The following is an 18,631-nucleotide window of genomic DNA, read 5'->3' as shown; positions in this document are numbered from 1 at the left end:
GCAGTCAACCAACTTGTGATTCTTCTGCCTCTGTCTTCTAAATACTGGGATTACTGGAATAAGCTACCACATCTAGCTCATGCTTTCATTCTTGATATTACTTATTTGTGTTTTCTGCCTTTATTTTTATTATACTTATAAATTAAACTTTTCAAAGTACAATAGTGGACTTTATTGACTTACTTCAGCCAGTATTTGTTTTCTAGTTCATTGGCTCCTGCTTTTTCTTTATTCTTTGCTTCATAACATTTCCATTGTATTTAACTTTCAATTCTTTATTTAAAATTGGAACCTAACTCATTGTTATTTAATCTATATGATACCAACATTCTAGATCACAAATTTCTATATAAGTACTGTTTTAACTGTATCTCATGCGTTTGGATATTGATTTGATTAATTAGTATTCTGTGCTTATATTTTTGTATTTGGTTTTATTATTGCTTTTGTTCTGTGAATTAATTATAAAGAATTGCAACCAGATATAGTGGTTCATGCATTTAATCCCATCACTAGGGAGGCAAAGAAGTCAGACCTCTGAGTTTGGTCTACAGCCTGGTCTACAGAGCAAGTACCAGGACAGCTAGGGGTACTCAGAGAAACCATGTCTTGAAAAAGAAAAAAGAATTGCTTCCTAATTTTCAGCTGTCTTTCTAGCTTCATTACAGATTTTTTCCCTCTAGGTTAAATCTAGTATAGGTAGTCATAGTTTCAAAATGAGATCATTAATTTTATTATTTAAATTTGTAATACATGATTCTTTTTCTTAAATGACCAAAAATTATATGACCTGAGCAGAACCAAAGTACTATTTCTGTTTTTAAATTCTAGTTTCACATTGAGGAAGAAATATGTGATGTTTGTCTTTCTCTATTTTTGGCCTTTTTTCACTTAACATGATGAGCTCAATTACCTTTATGACTGAATAATATTCCATTGTATAAATAGACTGCTATATTTTTGTATCAGTTTATCTGTTCATAGGTCCTTGAGATGATTTCATAGCTTGGATTTATCAAAAACATCAAAATAAGCATGGATGTGCCAGTATGACTTTGTTTCTTTGAGGTATATGCCCATGAAGAGTAGAACTGTAACATATAATAGCTTCTATTTTTAGTTGTCTGAAGACCTCCACAATGATTTCTATAATGCCTGTATTAACTTAAACTTGTGCCAGTGGGGTATAAGAGCTCCATCTCCCCCACATACTTGCCAGAACTTTTCAATTTTTTAAATAATAACTCTTCTGCTTAGGGTGCAATGGAATCACAGTATGGATTTAAGTTGTATTACCTTGACAGATAAATATGTGAAGTTGTTGTAATATGGTATGTCGTATGTAATATAGCCATTCATGCTTCTTAATTGAAAAGTATATTTTCTTATTATTTTCCCATGTATTAACTTGATTACTTGTTCTTTTGTAACATAATGTATATATATGGGAAAATGTGTGTTTGTGTGGTATGTATGGGTTGTGTGTGTGTGTGACTGTGTGTGGCTGTACACGCTGCTGCATGTGCAAATGTTGTGGAGGCCAGAGATTGACACTGGGTGTCTTTTTAAAAAGATTAGTATTGTTGTTTGTGTGTGCATGATGTGGGGGGCACGCATACCACAGCACACAGGTGGATATCAGACGGAAATGCTCAGGAGTCAATCCCTTCTTTTCACAGCCACGTGAGCCCCAGTGACTGAAGTCAGCTCTTGTCACATGCTGAGTCATCACACTGCCATATGAACAATGTGCTTTTGAATGAATAGCATGTCACAAAAGAAACCAAAGAGGAAATAGAGAATTTTGTAGACTCGAGCAGTGCTAGAAAGACAATATACCAGGCTCTGTGGGTTATAAGAAACACAGTTCTAAGAGAGAAGTTTATAGATATGAATACCTACATTAAAACAGAGAGATCTCAGTTAAGTAAGTATCCTAATGATGCTTCTCATATTCTTAGAAAACCATGAAAAAGGCAACTCAAAACTATTAGAATGAAAAGAATAATAAAAATCAGAGCTAAAATTTCATGTAATGGGGAAGGAAAAAAGAAGAAAAATAATCTGTGAATCAAAGAATTGGTTTTTGAAAAATAAATAAGAATTTCTTCCTTGGAATAATAAATACGCCATAGTAATAAGAAAGGATAGAACACCCAAGTAAATAAAGTCAGAGGCCAACAAAAATTTGTATTCCTGCAACTTGAATCCATAAGCTAATTTTTAATTTATTTTTATGCACATGCATGTTCTGTGTACCACATACATACAATACCTATTGAGGTCAGAAGAGTGTGCTTGATACCCTGAGGCTGGAGTTACAGATGGTTGTGAACCATCATGTGGGTGCTGGAAATTGAACGCTGGTCCTCTGGAAGAGTATCCATTCAGAGCTCTTAATTGCTGAGTCTCTATTCAGCCCTCATTAGGGAATATTTTTAAAAAAAAATATATGCTGAAATTGAATTAAGAAAGTATAAAAATTCCTAAATTCATCTACAACAAGCAATATGAGTATAGCATTAGTAAAAAGTCTCCCAACAAAGAAAAGCCCAGCAGTAGATGGATGAATTTCCAACAGAATTTTATGAGACTTTTAAAGAACTAATAACTCCTTTCTCCTCCTTCTGTGCAAGATTTGCAAACTCTGTCCAGTGTTTGGCTGTGGGTCTGTATCTGTCTCCATCAGTTGCTGGATGATGCCTTTCTGATGACAATTGGGCCAGGCACCAATTGCCCAACCTTAATACATGGGGAGTTGATTAGTCTTACTGCAACTTGATATGCTATGTTTTGTTGATACCCATAGAAGACCTGCCCCTTCCTGGATGGAGACAGAAGACGAGGTGATTAGGAGGTAGGAGGGGAGGATGGGGAAAAGAGACCGAGAAAAGAGGATGTGAGAGGGAGACTGTGGCCAGAATATAAAATAAATAGATGAATAAAAAGAAAGAAAAGAACTAATAATTATGTTCCTAAAACGAATCCATGAACTAAAAAGAGAGGGAATGTTTCCAACTGACTTCTACAAAGCCAAAGTCAATATGACTCTAAGACCAATACCTGATAAGTGTACCCCCCAAAAAGAAAATGAGAGATCGATGCCTTTGATGAATATATATGTAAAAATTCTCAATGAATCACTACCAAATTAAATTCAACAACACATAAAAAGAGTACACATGGCAATCAAATTTGTTTCATACCAAGGATGTAAGGACAGCTCAACATATATAAATCAATAAGCTTAATACAGAACATAAATAGAATCAAAGATAAAAATCATATGAGCCTCTCGATAGAAACAAAAAAAAAGCCTTTGATAAAATTCAACAACCCTTCATGATAAAAGCCTTGAGTAAACTGGTTTAGAAGGGTTATTCCTCCACATATTAAATGCTATATATAAAAAATCCATATCCAGCATCGTAATGAAGGAAACTTCAAGCATTTCCTCCAAAAGCAAGAACCCGACCATCATGTCAGCACTCTTCAACACAGACCTTGAAACTGCAGTCAGGGAAGTCAAAAGAAAGAAAAGAGATACAAACAAGAAGTTAAATTATCTTGGCAAATTCTGATTTCAAATATAGAAAAACTAAAGGCTCTTAGAACTGGCAAATTCAGCAAAGTAGGAACATAGAGAATTAATTCATAAAAAAAAAATCAGAGATTTCCTATACACCAATATTTCCTGATTGTGTGTGTGTGTGTGTGTGTGTTTTGTTTGGGTTTGGGTTTTGTTTGCATTTGAATTTGGTGGGGGAATGACTGGTTTTGTTTTCTTTTCTTTGTTGCTGTTGTTTGTTTGTTTGCTTGTTTGTTTGTTTTAGGAAAAAGGATCTTGCTATGTAGCCCCAGCTTGTTTGGAATGTTTTATGTAACCCTAGCTGACTTCAAACCCTTGATCTTGCTGCATCAGCCTCCGGAGTGTGGAGCTGACAGGTGTGAGCCACCACATCTGGCTCTTCCTGATCTAAAAATCTCCCTTTGATCCTTATTTGCAATGAACTTAAGATTCTTGTTTTGGCATGTATATTTCATTTAGAACAATATTTTCTCACTTTGAAGAAAGAAAATAACGGGAAAAATATTGTCTGAGAAGTACAAATACTTTTTAAACAAAACAGGGTGTCCTAAGGATGCATAAAAGTTTTATTGTGGCAAAAATGAACACACGGAAAAATAAATTACCATCTTTACTCTTTTAAATGCACAGTCCAATAGTGTTGAGTATACTCACATTATTATAAAACAATTCTCCAGAACTTATCATCCTGCAAACTGAAAATTCTGTGGCCATTATACAACCATTCCGTTTATCTAATCTCCCTTGTCTCTGGCAACTATCACTCTACTTTCTGTTCTGATGACTCATTGTTTTAGATGCCTCATATATGGAAACCATACAGCAATTGTCTTTGTCTGGCTGGTTTTATTTCACTTAATATAATAGCATCATATTTATCCATGTTTTCACAGAAAATAGAATTTCCTTTATCTTTAAATTTTGATATTACAGGGCTGGAGAGATGGCTCAGAAGTTAAGAGCACCGACTGCTCTTCCAGAGGTCCTGAGTTCAATTCCCAGCAACCACATGGTGGCTCACAACCATCTGTAATGAGATCTGGTGCGCTCTTCTGGCATGCGGGCATACATGGAGGCCGAACACTGTGTACATAATAAATAAATAAACCTTTAAAAAATTTGATATTACATTGCATGCGTAAACACATTTGTTATCCATTAATTAATCTATGAACATCTAGTCTGAAAGAAGCCAACCATTTCCCTCTACATGTCATCACAGTGGTACCAGAGAGGCCTTAGCATCTCAGAATAATAAGTGCATGCACAAGCGCTCCAGAAAGATAGCATGTGGACTTGGCTAAAGCAGTCCCTTCCTGGCCCTTCCTCTCTAGAGCTTATGGGTCTTTTCTTCCACTGTGATGCCTACTTTCAAGGTGGTTTAGTTAATAACAGTTGACTACCATCTCTGAGCACTGACTATGTGCTGAAAGACTTCCTTTCCTATTTGTGCTAGCCATTCGAGCAAGAATCATGTCTAGTTCCATTCTCTCAAATAATATACTAAATCACCTTAGAGAACTGTATTTAAAAGATCCTAAGACTCACATTGTACAACTCCAAAATCATCGTGTGTTTTGTAATCAACAGCATCTCACAATTCCTACTGTCTACACAGCGTGGAAAAGTAGCTATCATCTATGTGTGTGCATATTCAATCATACTTGTTGGTGGCTTTGTCACGTCTTTGGAGTTTATATACAATGTCAGTACCAAGGTGGTGAGGGTTTTTCAAAACAATGTAAAGGTTTTTCAAACTAGCCAGACTGGCTATTTTAATAAAAGAAAATGTATTATGCCTGCTGACAGGCATAAAAACAGAGTAGCAGAGTGAAAATGGCATATTGGCAAAATAAATATCCCTGGTGGAATTTACATGGTTCTTTATTTTCTTACACAATGATGAATGATTGACAGGGTCTAAGAAAAAGATGTCTGCAAAAAGAAAGTTATAAAATATTTTAGTATGGTTACATGCATAATCAAAGGAACTGAAAACAGGAAAAGTCTCAAGCAGTTTTAAGCAGACAATGAAAGGTCTACGTGGCGAACCCATACATTGCCAGCATTACTGATATGGCCATTATGTATTTAGAATAATTTTTCCTTCTTACTGGCTTAGTAGCATATAAAATGATGATTTGTCAGATGATTTGGCACCAAGTGCATTATCCACAGCTCTGAGGCTAATAAGGAAAAAAGAAAAAGAAAAGGAGAATAATCTCATGCCAGGTCTATCTATATTCCTAGGCAGCAAGTTTTAGATGATTTTCATCATGTAACTTCTCTTTATTAAGCCTGTAAGCATTCCTTTTACTTTATAAGCAAAATGTGAACAGTAGACTCCTTGATTTTCGCCTATGCTTGTATGCTCTGTGAGTTTCTATGTAGCAAGTGCTCTCATGTCCTTGCAAAGGTCGAAAATTGCTGCTGGAGCTCCCATAACAATAGGTAGTTATGAGCAGATCTGGGCGCTGGGGACCAAACTAGAGTCCAGTACAAAAGCACAAAGTACTCTGAAGCACTAAGCTATCTCTCCAGACACTAAGCATTCCTTTGTAAATTAAATACTGCCTAGGTTCTCGTAAAATAAAAAAAAATGATTTTTAACATCCATTTATCTGTGTGTGTGTGTGAGCATGTGCACATGCTTGCATGCACTCACACCTGAGTGTGCACATACGCGGAGATCAGAAGACACCCTATGGGAGTTGACTCTTTTCTTCCCCAAAGAGGGTGTCAGGAATTGAATTGAATTGAATTGAACTCAGGCTTGGCGACAAGTGCTCTCCACATTTAGCAATGACCTCTCCCCTATATATTTGGCAATTTTGAGATTTGTACTAGTTAGCTTTCCTCATTGTGCGTCACAATACAAAGCTGACAGTATTTAGCTTTACTCATTACATATCACAAAACTATCTGAGAAAACAACTCAGAAGGAGGGGGTGAGTTTTAGGAGGATTCATTCCAGGGTTCCTTGGCCTTAATGTGCTTGCAGATAAACTTATGGAGCAGTAAAAACTTACATCACAAACAGGAGGAAAAGGACAGTGGACCCCCTATAACTTTCAAAACACGCGCCCTGTGACCTGGTTCCTCTTAAACTTTCTTCCCCCTCCCCCACACACCACACACACACACCCAGAACCACCAGCTGGGGAAGAAGTATTCTACACCTGAGCTTATGGGAGACATTTCAGAACCAAACCATAACAATAACTAGTTAGGGGATAATTATAACTCCTTGAAAGAAGCCTCCAAAACAACGCCAAGAGTCACCTGAATTAAGGAAAATGATTAAACTGAAAGAATAGCTAATTTTGACCATCAGACATAGCAGAAAAACAAATTCTCCCCGCGTTAATTCCCCCTCCAAACAACAGTGCACATGCTATGTGCTGGATTTCACAGAAATGTAAAATGGTAGCACACATCTAAAAATTAAAACATTGCTCTGTACAGTCATATCTCATGATCCATGTTAACCTGGTTTATTCTAAGCACTTAGAATCTGTTGTTTTAAGAGGCAAGAAAAAGTCTAATAATGATTGGTAATCATGGTTTTATTAGTAGCAAATCATGTGGTATTTAATCACTTGGTAAACCTTCACAGCTTCATTCCTCTTGATCCCCACAGACACACCTAACAATGGAGAGTCTTGAAGCATCATGCGAATTCAAGTCTTTACTTAACTATGAGTTCAGCTTTCAACGGGGTGACTTCAGGCAAATCACTTCTTTTCCATGAGCCTTGTTTTTCTTGATAGTAAAATTAAGATGTAATAATGCATGTCTTGATAGTTGTTATGAGAATGAAATAAGATACTACATGGAATACAATTTGCTCTTTTTTATTGTGATTTCCAAGTTAGGGCTTTTCTGTATAGCCCTGGCTGTCCTGGAGATCACTCTGTAGACTAGGTAAACTAGGTTAACCTCGAACTCAGTGATCTGCCTGCCTCTGCCTCTTGAGTGCTGGGATTAAAAGCATGTGCCACCATTGCCTGGCACTACTTGCTCTTAAAGGCTTGATAAATATTAATCTACTATTGTTAGTAACAAAGCAAACCTATGCAGAAATAAACAATTTTTTTTCAAATAGGAAAGTAAGGCTCAGAGAGACTAAATCAATTCCCAAGGCCAAAGAGAGAGAGAGAGAGAGAGAGAGAGAGAGAGAGAGAGAGAGAGAGAGAGAATTAACTTGCCTTGGGTGCATACAAAATACACTCACAGGAATTTCTCATGGTCTGTGCCAAGTTAGAAATTCCTGTTCTTTTATGATCCCTATATAACTTAACAAATTAGTACAAGAGCTATAAAAGCTTGAAAATACTTTTCCCTGTCTCTCATAAAGACTGTTGTGAAGTAGAGATAAAAATAAAAATTGAGCTGACTTTCCTCATAGTGTAAATTTATCAAAATGCCAAAAAGCTCTCTGTTACAAAAATAAAAATAAAAAAGACCAAATCCTAGCTACCTGATTGCAAAGTCAAGAAATATTTGCTATTTTTGAATAACAAAGATATAGACAGGGTGTTCGCAGCTTAATGTAAAGAGTCTGACCTGTGCTAAGCCCACTTGAATTTCCTATTACTCCAGCCCATGGTGATTATTTGAATGTGTGTTCAAGCTCTTCATCTGCATAATTAGTTTCAGTACCTCACGGAAACAGATTGAGACCTAATCAAGGAGGTCAAGAGTTGGACAAGAGTGCGCTCCGGAGGAGAGGATGCTGCATTAATCCCTGCTCTTAGGTGCATCTTTGTGTTCAGGAGCCACTGAACTGGGAACAAAGGGATGGCCCAGAAACACAGAGAGGGGAAAGGCTCTGGGTAGATACGCATGTGTTTCCAAAGCTGTGTGCAATGGAGAAGAGGCAGAAAGGGACTAAATCCAACATCACCTAAGAAGTGTTGCTCGGCAAGGGCTGAGTGCCAACAGCTAACTGAAGACATTAAGCAAAATCCTAGAAAGGGAGGAGTACCAGAAAAACAAACAAACAAACAAAAACATGAAACAAAACACAAAACTGGCTGAAAAATAAGGAAAGAGAGCATACCAAGCCCAGACAGGTGACAGTAGTGGCACCAAAGCATCCAGTACCGTCTTCCAAAGCAATCGTTACAGTAAAGGTGGTTCTCAACAGAGTTGTGTGTCGCACACAGAGAGGGTGGGCAGTCCTCCCTTTCCAAGGGGACTAAGCCACAGCCCAACACGCAGGTGCAAAGAAAGGCTAAGCATCGGGCCTTGCGCATCTATTTTCACTAACAGGGAAATCCTGCTGGTGTGGTGAGCCTGGTCCTCTCCAGCCGGGGAACTGGGACCTGGGAGCCCTAGGGAGATGCATGTGCAGAGAGCTGCCGCTGTGGAGCCTGAATGCGGGAGGAAAGCTGGGAGCTGTCCAGGAACTGCAGAAATCCTGAAGGCTTCTTATGGGGAGAGGAGTCTCCCAAAGATCGCAGGAAGCTTATTTCTTGCAGAGCTCAGAATGTCGCGGGGAGCTTTGTGTCAGAATGTGTCCAAGGCCAGTGGTAAGAGCTCCAGCCGACTATCACCAACAAGGTAAGTACTCAGAGACAAAGGGGAAGACTTGCTACTGTGTGTCAAACAAGCGACTTAACTCTTTTTCGGCCCAAGCAATTTGGGAATGGTAAAATACTAGAAAGTGGAGATTTGGAATAATCACCTGTTTATTCAGATATATACACTCTGCTAATTGTTCTTTCTTTAGTCCACTTTAACATTTGCAAAAGTGTTGCTTCCGAAGATGGGAAATGACTATATACACATCTTACTGCATCTTCCTCTTTATGTTAGAAATATACCACATGCATAAGAAATTATCATAGCCTCGGAGAATTCACTAAATGATCACTTTCTGGAAATTCAAAATCTAATTGGTTCATTAATGCTGACAATTTGACAAATTAATATTGAGTCAAATTTTAGGATAGGCCTCAGATTAGCATCATTGCATATTCTGTTACATTGGTTTGTAACCCAGACCGTGTCACCACTACAGATAGAAAGGGTACTCAGCACATGGGCCCACATGTATTTATTTATACACAGAGACGTGGGTGTGTGTGTGTGTGTGTGTGTGGTGTAGTTTTGCCCATTCTCACATATATTTGCACAGTAAAAATTCATCCACATATTGGCTACACAAAAGTTCATGCAAATGCTCACACAACGGTTGTGTGCATATTCATGAAATTTATAGTCACACTCATATGTGTACTCGAGCAATTAAAATACATCCACACACTTCTAGCCGCTCAGCAGTCTACATACGTATGCAGAAGTGCTAAGCAGAGTGAACCACTTTTATTAAAGCCACAGGATGATACTATGAGCTGATGGCTGCTGACTCCACTGTAAAGATGAAAACAGTGAAAAGAAGCAAAGAAAAGATCTTCAAGGTTATGCTGGTAGTAAATGGGAGATGTGTCTGATTCAAAAATGTGTACATCTCCCTTTAAAATTAGGAACAAAACAATTTACTATGTCTGCGGCCTCTTACAGAGTCACTAACTATACCATCATTTTTACTGGTCAAACTCAACACATTTCTTTGAAATCTTTCCTCGGTTAGTTTTTGAACTATGCAGATTTTGTGGAAAATTTAACCCACATGCTCAAAATTCATTTACACCAAAACGCTGCAAATGTTGTTTCTTAAGAGGTATTTGATGTCAAAAGAAGGCTTTTGAATTTTCCAGTGACATTCTTTAAGCTTTGTATTTTCTTAAAAGCAGGCAAAACAGTTGTTCCACACTTAAGGAAATTTGGAATTAGGTTTGGGATACTTCGTTTCCCCTCATTTGACATGTTGAAGGTTGCTATTCATATTCAGTGATTTGAATCAAGATTAACTTGGTTCTTATAAGTCTCTACTGTTTGGAGTATTCCTTTTTTTAGCCAATGACATAATTACTTTAAAAGTAATTTACCTGGTGATTTTTTTTGTCTAGAAAGGTAACTAACTCTACTGACAATATAAATTGAAACATTTGGGATTTTCTAAAAAGACATAAAAATATTTGAAACCTCTATAATTTTAGCAGTAAATTCTTTGGGACGGTAAGCAACATTCACATAAGATACACTCTTCTGGGTATCAGTGTGAGAGATCACGTGGATTTCACGAAGGTGTGTACATTTTGTTCCAAATCCAAAGCTTCCAGAAAAATCACAAATGAGCTCTAAGCAAATCACTTCTGACCTCCTGAGGGTTAATAAACACCAAATAGTCATCCAAAGTAAGTTTGAACAGTCTTACTTCCCCTGTATTATCGTTATTGAAAAGACTAAGTGTATATAATAAACTAACGATAGAAAGCTATGCATAATTCATTCGCCCACTGCAAAGTGCTGAGTCAGCTGGCCTGGAGGCAGGGCAGAAAAGCAGTTTACTTTTGCTAAGTGACTCTGGATATAAAGCTTTTATAGAAATATAAGTCCCTGGTGGGTATAGCTGTGATGTAGAATACTAAATTTTATATTTGCACTGTAAAATTTTTCTAGGAAGGATGGTTTTGTACAGAATAGGCATGCTATAAGGAAATGTAGTGCTTGAAATGTGAAAATCCCACGGCAAGTATCCTATGATCTAACTGTTTATTACTCTCACTGCTCCTACTCTTATGGTTATTAGTATCCCCATTCTGAAGATGTAAAACTTTACGTTTAAAGTTGACTAAGGCTACTACAATGTGGGAGAGTACAAAGTAACAAAAGATGAGACCAAATATGCCTCCGCGGAGAATTCACCAAACTCACACTGACTGGCAAGGGGGGCAAAAGCTGAATGTTTCTCAAGTGAGTGAGCATGAAAGGAAACAAAATAAAATCAGAGCCTCTGGCCAACCAAGCTAAGCCTTCCTATCAAACCTTGACAGTGCCTTCTCCATCCAATGCCCAGGTTCAGGCCGGCTTGGGACGGGCTTCTGGTATGTTCTCCTTTTTAATTTTGTTCACCTCCCCATCTCCACTCCTCTGAGATGTTCTTCCATCCTCTGTTTCTCCCTCACTTCCTCCCCCCATGCCCATAATATTCCAGCATTGTATGGCCTTTCTTCCTTTAGCATCTAGTCTATGGCACCAACTAAAGTTGAAACTCAGTTCTGTTCGTGGACAGTGAAGGTTACCAGGTCAGACGTGTCAAAGAACTTCCATGCTACCGTTTCTAGTGAGCAGTAACAGAGACTGCTTGACAACCATGAGCAGAATCCCCCGTAAAGTCACCAGCGCTTTGTAGGATGAGCTATCTGCCCAATTCAGTCACTTTGCCTGCCCATGCGCTTCAACTTTCACTAGCCCTCAATCTACAATGTTTCTCTTTTCTTTCACTCATCTCCTGCAGCAGAAATCTTACCCCTCAAGGCTCAGCAGAAATACCACTTCTTCCATGAAGCCTTCTTTGATCTCCCCATCTGGAAATGATCGAACTGTCCTTTGAACACCATTGCCCTTTGTACTTCTCTGTTGGCACTTCTCCCATTCCACCTTATATTGGAATTGTAATCCTGCCTCAGCTCCCCTGCTATTCTGTGAACTCTTTGAGGCCACAGAGCAGATTTTATACACTTTTAGACTCCTGGCTAACAACGCCTGGCTCTGCTTAGTTTATTGGTGCTCAGTGTACACTTGTATGAATGAGTGAATCCAAGCTCGCGCTGTAGTATATTACTTGAAAACTTGGCAAACCAAATGAAAGTCTGGCTTGACATGAAATGTCTGAACGGGTAACGCCTGAGATTAAAAGGAAGCATGTTTCATGACTCTACTTCTCCATCAGAAATGCCGTTATTAGTCTGAGAATTGCCTAAAGCAGAATATAATTGAAACGTGATATACTTAGTATGTATATAATTTTTATTAAACATCAAATAAAATAACATATAGTCATAAAACTAATTAAATCCTGATGGCTTTTAAATAACTATATCAACATTTTGGTGGATGGCATTTGAGAGACTCAAAACAGCCAGCCTTGACAGAATTCATCCATCACCTCCACCTTGTTTGTCTCTAGAATGTTCAGCATCAGCTGCTTTGACCATTTCCATCCTCTTTGACCTAAGCTCCCATGACTGCTACCTGGTGGGCTTGTAGTCAAAGTTGACTGACAATGGCGGCCATAAAAATTCTCTTTCTAAACAGAGATTAAGACCATGGAAATATAGTCCTGGCATCAGGTCGTATGCTTAAGTATTGAAATTAAGGAACCCAGGGCTGCCAAACTACTAACATGGAAAGGTTCTTCCTAGACTTCATAATTACTCATTCGCTCCTGCTGTGTGGAAGAATGTTTTTAAAAAAATGAATTTGACCTCTATATGACCTCATGAGATCAAGTCATCCTGGACACAGCGCATTCTGGGATCAGCATAAACCCTCAGTAAGGATACAAGGTCAACAGAATTTCTAGACCTCTGGCTAGTTCCATGTCAAGTGGTGGCATTCTCTTGCTCATCTTGAAGCCCCGCTCCCTCTCACCTTCCTAAATTGTGCCCTTTCTCTTAGTCTTCCAGCCGGCACTGGTCTGATGAACTGTCCACGTTCCCTGGTGGCTCTCATCAATTACATTTTTATTTGTCTAGTGGGCAGGGTGTGAGCAAGGCAAGAATGCGGAGCTGAGAGGATGGCGTTTGAGAGTCAGTTCTCCCCTTCCATCCTGCGGGTTTGGGCATCAATCTAAGGGCATCAGGCTTGGGCGCAGGTGTTTTTACCTGCTGGGCAATCTCACAGACCCAATGTTTATTTCCTTTTATAGATGAGAAATCTGATACCCAAGAAGAAGTAATTAAACCAATGCAAACTGTTATGAGGATTTTAGCACAGTTAAAATAACAATTTCATTGCAATAAAGAGCTCAATGCTGTCATTCCTTAAAACCTTCCCTTAAGTTCCTCTTCACTGTCAGAACATGACCTGGGGCACTTAGTTTGGCTTCTAAGTCTTTTGCTTTCTTGATGTCTGGTTACATCTCTACCTTATTTCTTCTGATCAAAGCCACACTCATCCTGCTATGTGTTGATCTTCAAACACGTCAAACATTTTTCTCTGCCATGTCCTGTGTTCTTCCCAGTTTCTCCAGCGGTCACATTCCTTCTCCAGATAGCTTTGTGGCATGATCCAACACTGCCTTCCATTACTCAGATGTCATCTCCAGGATGACACTAGCATGCTCAAAATCCTGTCACTCCAATCCAGTCCCAGGATCTTCTCATCCTCACGTGTTGCACAGAGGTATTTTCTCCCCAATAGTCCTTTAGGTTACATATTTAACTAACGTGTGTTATGATCTTAAGGTTCTGGAAGATCTGCCCCAACAGGGCTAAAATTTTCTTATTAACCACCATATTGCCATCACCAGGAGAAACGGCGGGCCCATAGCAAGTACGCAACATTTGTTTAGTGAGTTCTCTGTATACAAGGACTCTGCCTACAACTCGGATGGCAGAGAAGCAGATCACATGACTGGATCGAATGAGGTGCATTAGAGCAGACAGAAAGGCAGGTGGATGTGGCAGTCCTAGACACTGCCATCGCAATATACTGTGAGCTGTCTTTTATTGAATTCTTTCACTTTTACATGGAAACATCCAACAAGGGTTTACTCCCGTGATTTAAAAATTAGCTTGATTTCATGTAATCAAAACACTTGGGTGTTGTACATCTTAACACGACACTTCAAGCTCACTGGTAGAGAGCAATTATGGCATTCAGGATGACTTCACAGACCATAGCATCATATCCAGATGTCTCTTTTCAGGGAAAGCTGCAGGGAATCTTTTTTTCCAACCTCTTGCCAGCTGTAGGCCTTCTCTTGAACTGTAAGGGGGCATGCTGGGGGCTTCTATCAACTCCTCAGAGATGAGAGCTTCCACTCGAGATGTCAGACTGCCCAGGACCGGTTTAGAACAACCATACTAAGTACAAAGCCTTCCGGCCTAAGGCTCTGTGTTCTCCCTAGGGAATTTTACCTGTAGGAAAGTCTGTATCAAACGTAACCTGCCTAGAATGGTAAATATTTCTAAAGAATCCAAAAGCATGCAAATAGAGGTCCCAAGTTCCTTATCACTTAGGATGGCCCAAAGCCCTGTGTGTGTGAAGTTCACACCAAAATGATCCTACATCTGCATGGGGTTTGTTGTCATCCTTGTTGTTTGTTTTACAAGGTAGGAAACATTATTTCTCCAGTTTTACAGGTGAAGACAGAAAAAAAATTCCCCATGATCATATATCCAGTGTGTTGTAATAGGAGCGGTGGGGCTGCGTCCCCTGGCACCTGGCCGCCCACACGGCTAGCTTATGCCCCCGAAATAATTACACGGAAACTGTATTCTTTTAAACACTGCCTGGCCCTTTAGTTTCAGTTTCTTATTGGCTAGCTCTTACGTATCGATCTAACCCATTTCTAATAATCTGTATAGCTCCATGAGCTGGCGCACCAGGAAAGATCTTAACCTGTGTCTGTCTGGAGTGGGAGAATCATGGCGACTCCCTGACTCAGCTTCTTTCTACCAGCATTCTGTTCTGTTTACTCCACCTACCTAAGGGTTGGCCTATCAAATGGGTCTAGGCAGTTTCTTTATTAATAAGAAATCACTCCCACATCACCAGTGAGTGGCAGCTGGGGTGTTCATGGAAGATTCCATCAGAATGTACTACCCTAGCTTAGAGCAGGGTTCCTGAAAGGCTGGTTTGCTTATGTTTCATAATGGGGAGTTTAGAGTTTTTTCTATAGATAAAGAGTGTTATTGAAGGCTTTGAGTTTCCCTCAGAGAATCAGATGAAGTTCCCTGAGGACAGATGCTATGTCACATACTTACTTGTACTGCAAGCACCCAGCAAAACACCTGGCACAGAGTAAGATGCTGTTGTCTGAGGAACAGAATCCATCGCTGTATGTATTTGGACAAACCTTGTCAACCAAAGTTCCTAGATACACATGATACATAATGTCCTGACATAATGTCCTTAAGGCCATAACACAGATAAAAATGTCCTTCCCACATACCCTGGAGGGACAAGTTCCTCTATAACAATTGCAATTCTTAGGAAAATGACTTGGGTATACTTAAAATCAGGATAATTGTTCATTTTGAGCACTAAAGCATGAGTTCTGATAACCCCACTCAGCTTTTATCCTCATGCCTCTTTTCTCTTATTATTTAAGGCTTTTAGTGACATGATCAGCCAGCTTGTGTTTTTAGCAAGCTCTCTTGTGGTGCGTGTGGAAGACTGATTACAGGCGGGGGGAATGGGAGGCTGGGGGCCAGTGGAGTGGATGCTTAAAGCTGTAGAGGGAGGGGGGCTCAACAGGGGATGAACATGAGCATGGACAGGAGGGAAGCGATTAGAAAGGATGATAGTGGCGCTTGAATTTAGTCCCAGCTATCAAGAAATATTGGGGAAAGATGAGATGCATTTAAAACGCGCTAGCTAGAACTGCCAGCAACGCCTTTGAGGCTTTAAATGTGGAGTGGGAAATTAGGAGCCAATAATCCCTTTTTAGCAGAGGGCAGAGGATGAGGGTACAAGAGATGGTTTTGCTTTGGAGTACCTTCAATTCATTGGGCCACTGTCTACCCAAAGCGGAGTGTTTAGCCGGTATTTGCATATGAGAATTCTTTAACAAATGACCTCTCCTTTCCTTGTTCTAAGGATGCATAAGCATTTGAAAGACTCAAATTCTACACATTTCAGTGTGTTCTACGTGTAAATGTCCTGAAGGCACCTGAATCACAACAATGTCTGCTCCGGGAAGTAGAATTTCTGAGCTGAGTTGGGGGTAGATGTGAAGCCAGTGCTGCGAGAGAGAGTGGGGTGGAGAATGAGCCGCTTTGTCCATTCAGGAAACACTGCATCCTTGTACCCTCTCTCCACAGCCTGAGGCAGACTGGTGAGTAGTGATTTCCTAGAATGATAGGGTACTTCAATACTCAAGGACTTGGTAAGTAAGATTCTATATGAGCAATCAGTTGAAGAAGCAAATAAGATTCTGAGGAGAGCATTAATCATCTCTGCATCTAATAGGGCTTCCCCAAGGCTGCATATACATGAGTGTAGAATTTTAAATAGCTTTTCTTTTTGCACACTTGAAAAAAGACAAGAATATGTCTTGATAAAAATAATGATTTCTCTGTAGTTATTTCTACATAAAAACGAACTTGGAAAGTAAAGGTCCTCGGACTCTAGCCATAAATGCCGAAAGCATGCATTTTACTTCAGCAACATCTGCTAGCACATCTGGGGAGCTCAACTTGGACCACAGGCCTTTGAAAGGCAACCCAAAAGACTCCTGTAGTTCAGGTGCTCTTTCCTAGACAGACTACAGCACTTTGCTTGCCAAAGTCGACTTAGCCCAGCATTTTGAATATTCTAATTGAATAAATTATGAAGCCTGCTTTCTTTATTTAGCATCCGTGGCTATTTCTTTGATATAAGGACTGAGGACATCCTGGCAGATGTTAAGAGTTACCTTTGTTTCATCTCTTGAAATGTAGCTTACTTCAAAAACTCAAGGGACAGTAATGTACTCGTGCCTCTCTGACGAGAAATCCACCAGGGAGACTGTTTCCTCCTTTCCCCTCAATGATAGAAATGTGGAGAACTGTTAAAATGTTGGCAGCACTGAAATCCTGAAAATGACTTGAAAGGATCATTTGCATGGGACACCACCACCCAAACTCACTCCAGGTGTGGCCAACTCTTCCACTCCTGAATTGCATGGGGAGGGTCATAAGGCTCAGGGGCAATTCTTTTTTTTTTTTCTTGAGGGAGGAATTTGACTTTGTCTTTTCTTTTTTCATTTGTTCTATGTGTCTTTTACAACATGTATCTTAGTGTGTGTGTGTGTGTGTGTGTGTGTGTGTGTGTGTGTGTGTCTATTTATTTATTGATTGATTGATTTAGTTGTGCTTGTATGGATTGACCTATTTTTTTCTGGAAAGGGGGATGCCACTATCTCCTTAGAACACATCTTTTAGCCTGGAGGGGATGTTGCCACATTTTCTTATACTCCTAACTGTGAAGATCAAGCAAGATCAAGCATCCAAAGCAGACTCCCAGGACATAGCCTGTGTAGAGCAAGGCAGCAAGGTGTTTACTCCCACAGGCTCCCAGCTGCACCCCTGTCCATCTGCCTAGTGAAGGAATGAAGCACCTCTGCAGGAGAATACATTTCAGAGATAATGGTCTATTCAGAGACACTGTTATAACCCCAGAGGGAAACCCACAGTGGGTGAATTCATCTGAAAGCTTGCCATTCAAATCATATCAGAAGAGCCCTTAAGAAACATTTCTCTAGGCCTTATTCCAACTCGCTTTCAAAAGCCTGGGGACATTGAAATGGTACTTGATAAATAGCCATTTTTTTGTGGCCACTGTAACCTTTGGAATACTAAAACAATTACCTACTGGTTTTAAATTTATGCCAAATCTAGGTCCAAATGAATAATCCATCCTACTTGAGAACAAATGATGATGATGATGGCAATGATGATTATGCTAATAATCACCATCATAATAATAATAGCTGCCATTACTAAGCAATTACTATGTTCAAGGCACTATATTAAGCTCTTTGCATGCATTTTTCTTATTTATGCTTGTAACAATACTGAGAAGTAGGTATATAATTATCCTTGTTGTGGAGACGAGAAAGGGAGACTCAGAAAGGATTTAAATAATGTGTCCAAGGTCCTATAACTAGTTAGTGGCTCAGTTGGCATTCAAAACCAGGTCAATCTTGGCTGGGAGTGTACCTCAGTGGTAAAATATGAGCCTAGCATTCATGAAGCCCTGGAGTCCATCCCTAGCCCCAAATAAAAGCCAAACAAAATCTGGCATATAAAATTCCCAAGACCTGTGTTATAGTGAGTAAATTCTATTACCTGTGTACTACATATGGTAATACAAATAGAAGAAAGTTAACTTCTATGTGCCAAGAACCTGAGGAGTTTATATGGCTACTGACTATATGGATTTAAAAGTCGAAAAAAAAAGACAACTTGAAAGTTCTAGAAA

Source organism: Microtus ochrogaster, chromosome X (assembly GCF_000317375.1).
Source record: "Microtus ochrogaster isolate Prairie Vole_2 chromosome X, MicOch1.0, whole genome shotgun sequence".
In the NCBI taxonomy this organism is placed as follows: domain Eukaryota; kingdom Metazoa; phylum Chordata; class Mammalia; order Rodentia; family Cricetidae; genus Microtus; species Microtus ochrogaster.
This window is presented reverse-complemented; position numbering follows the sequence as displayed.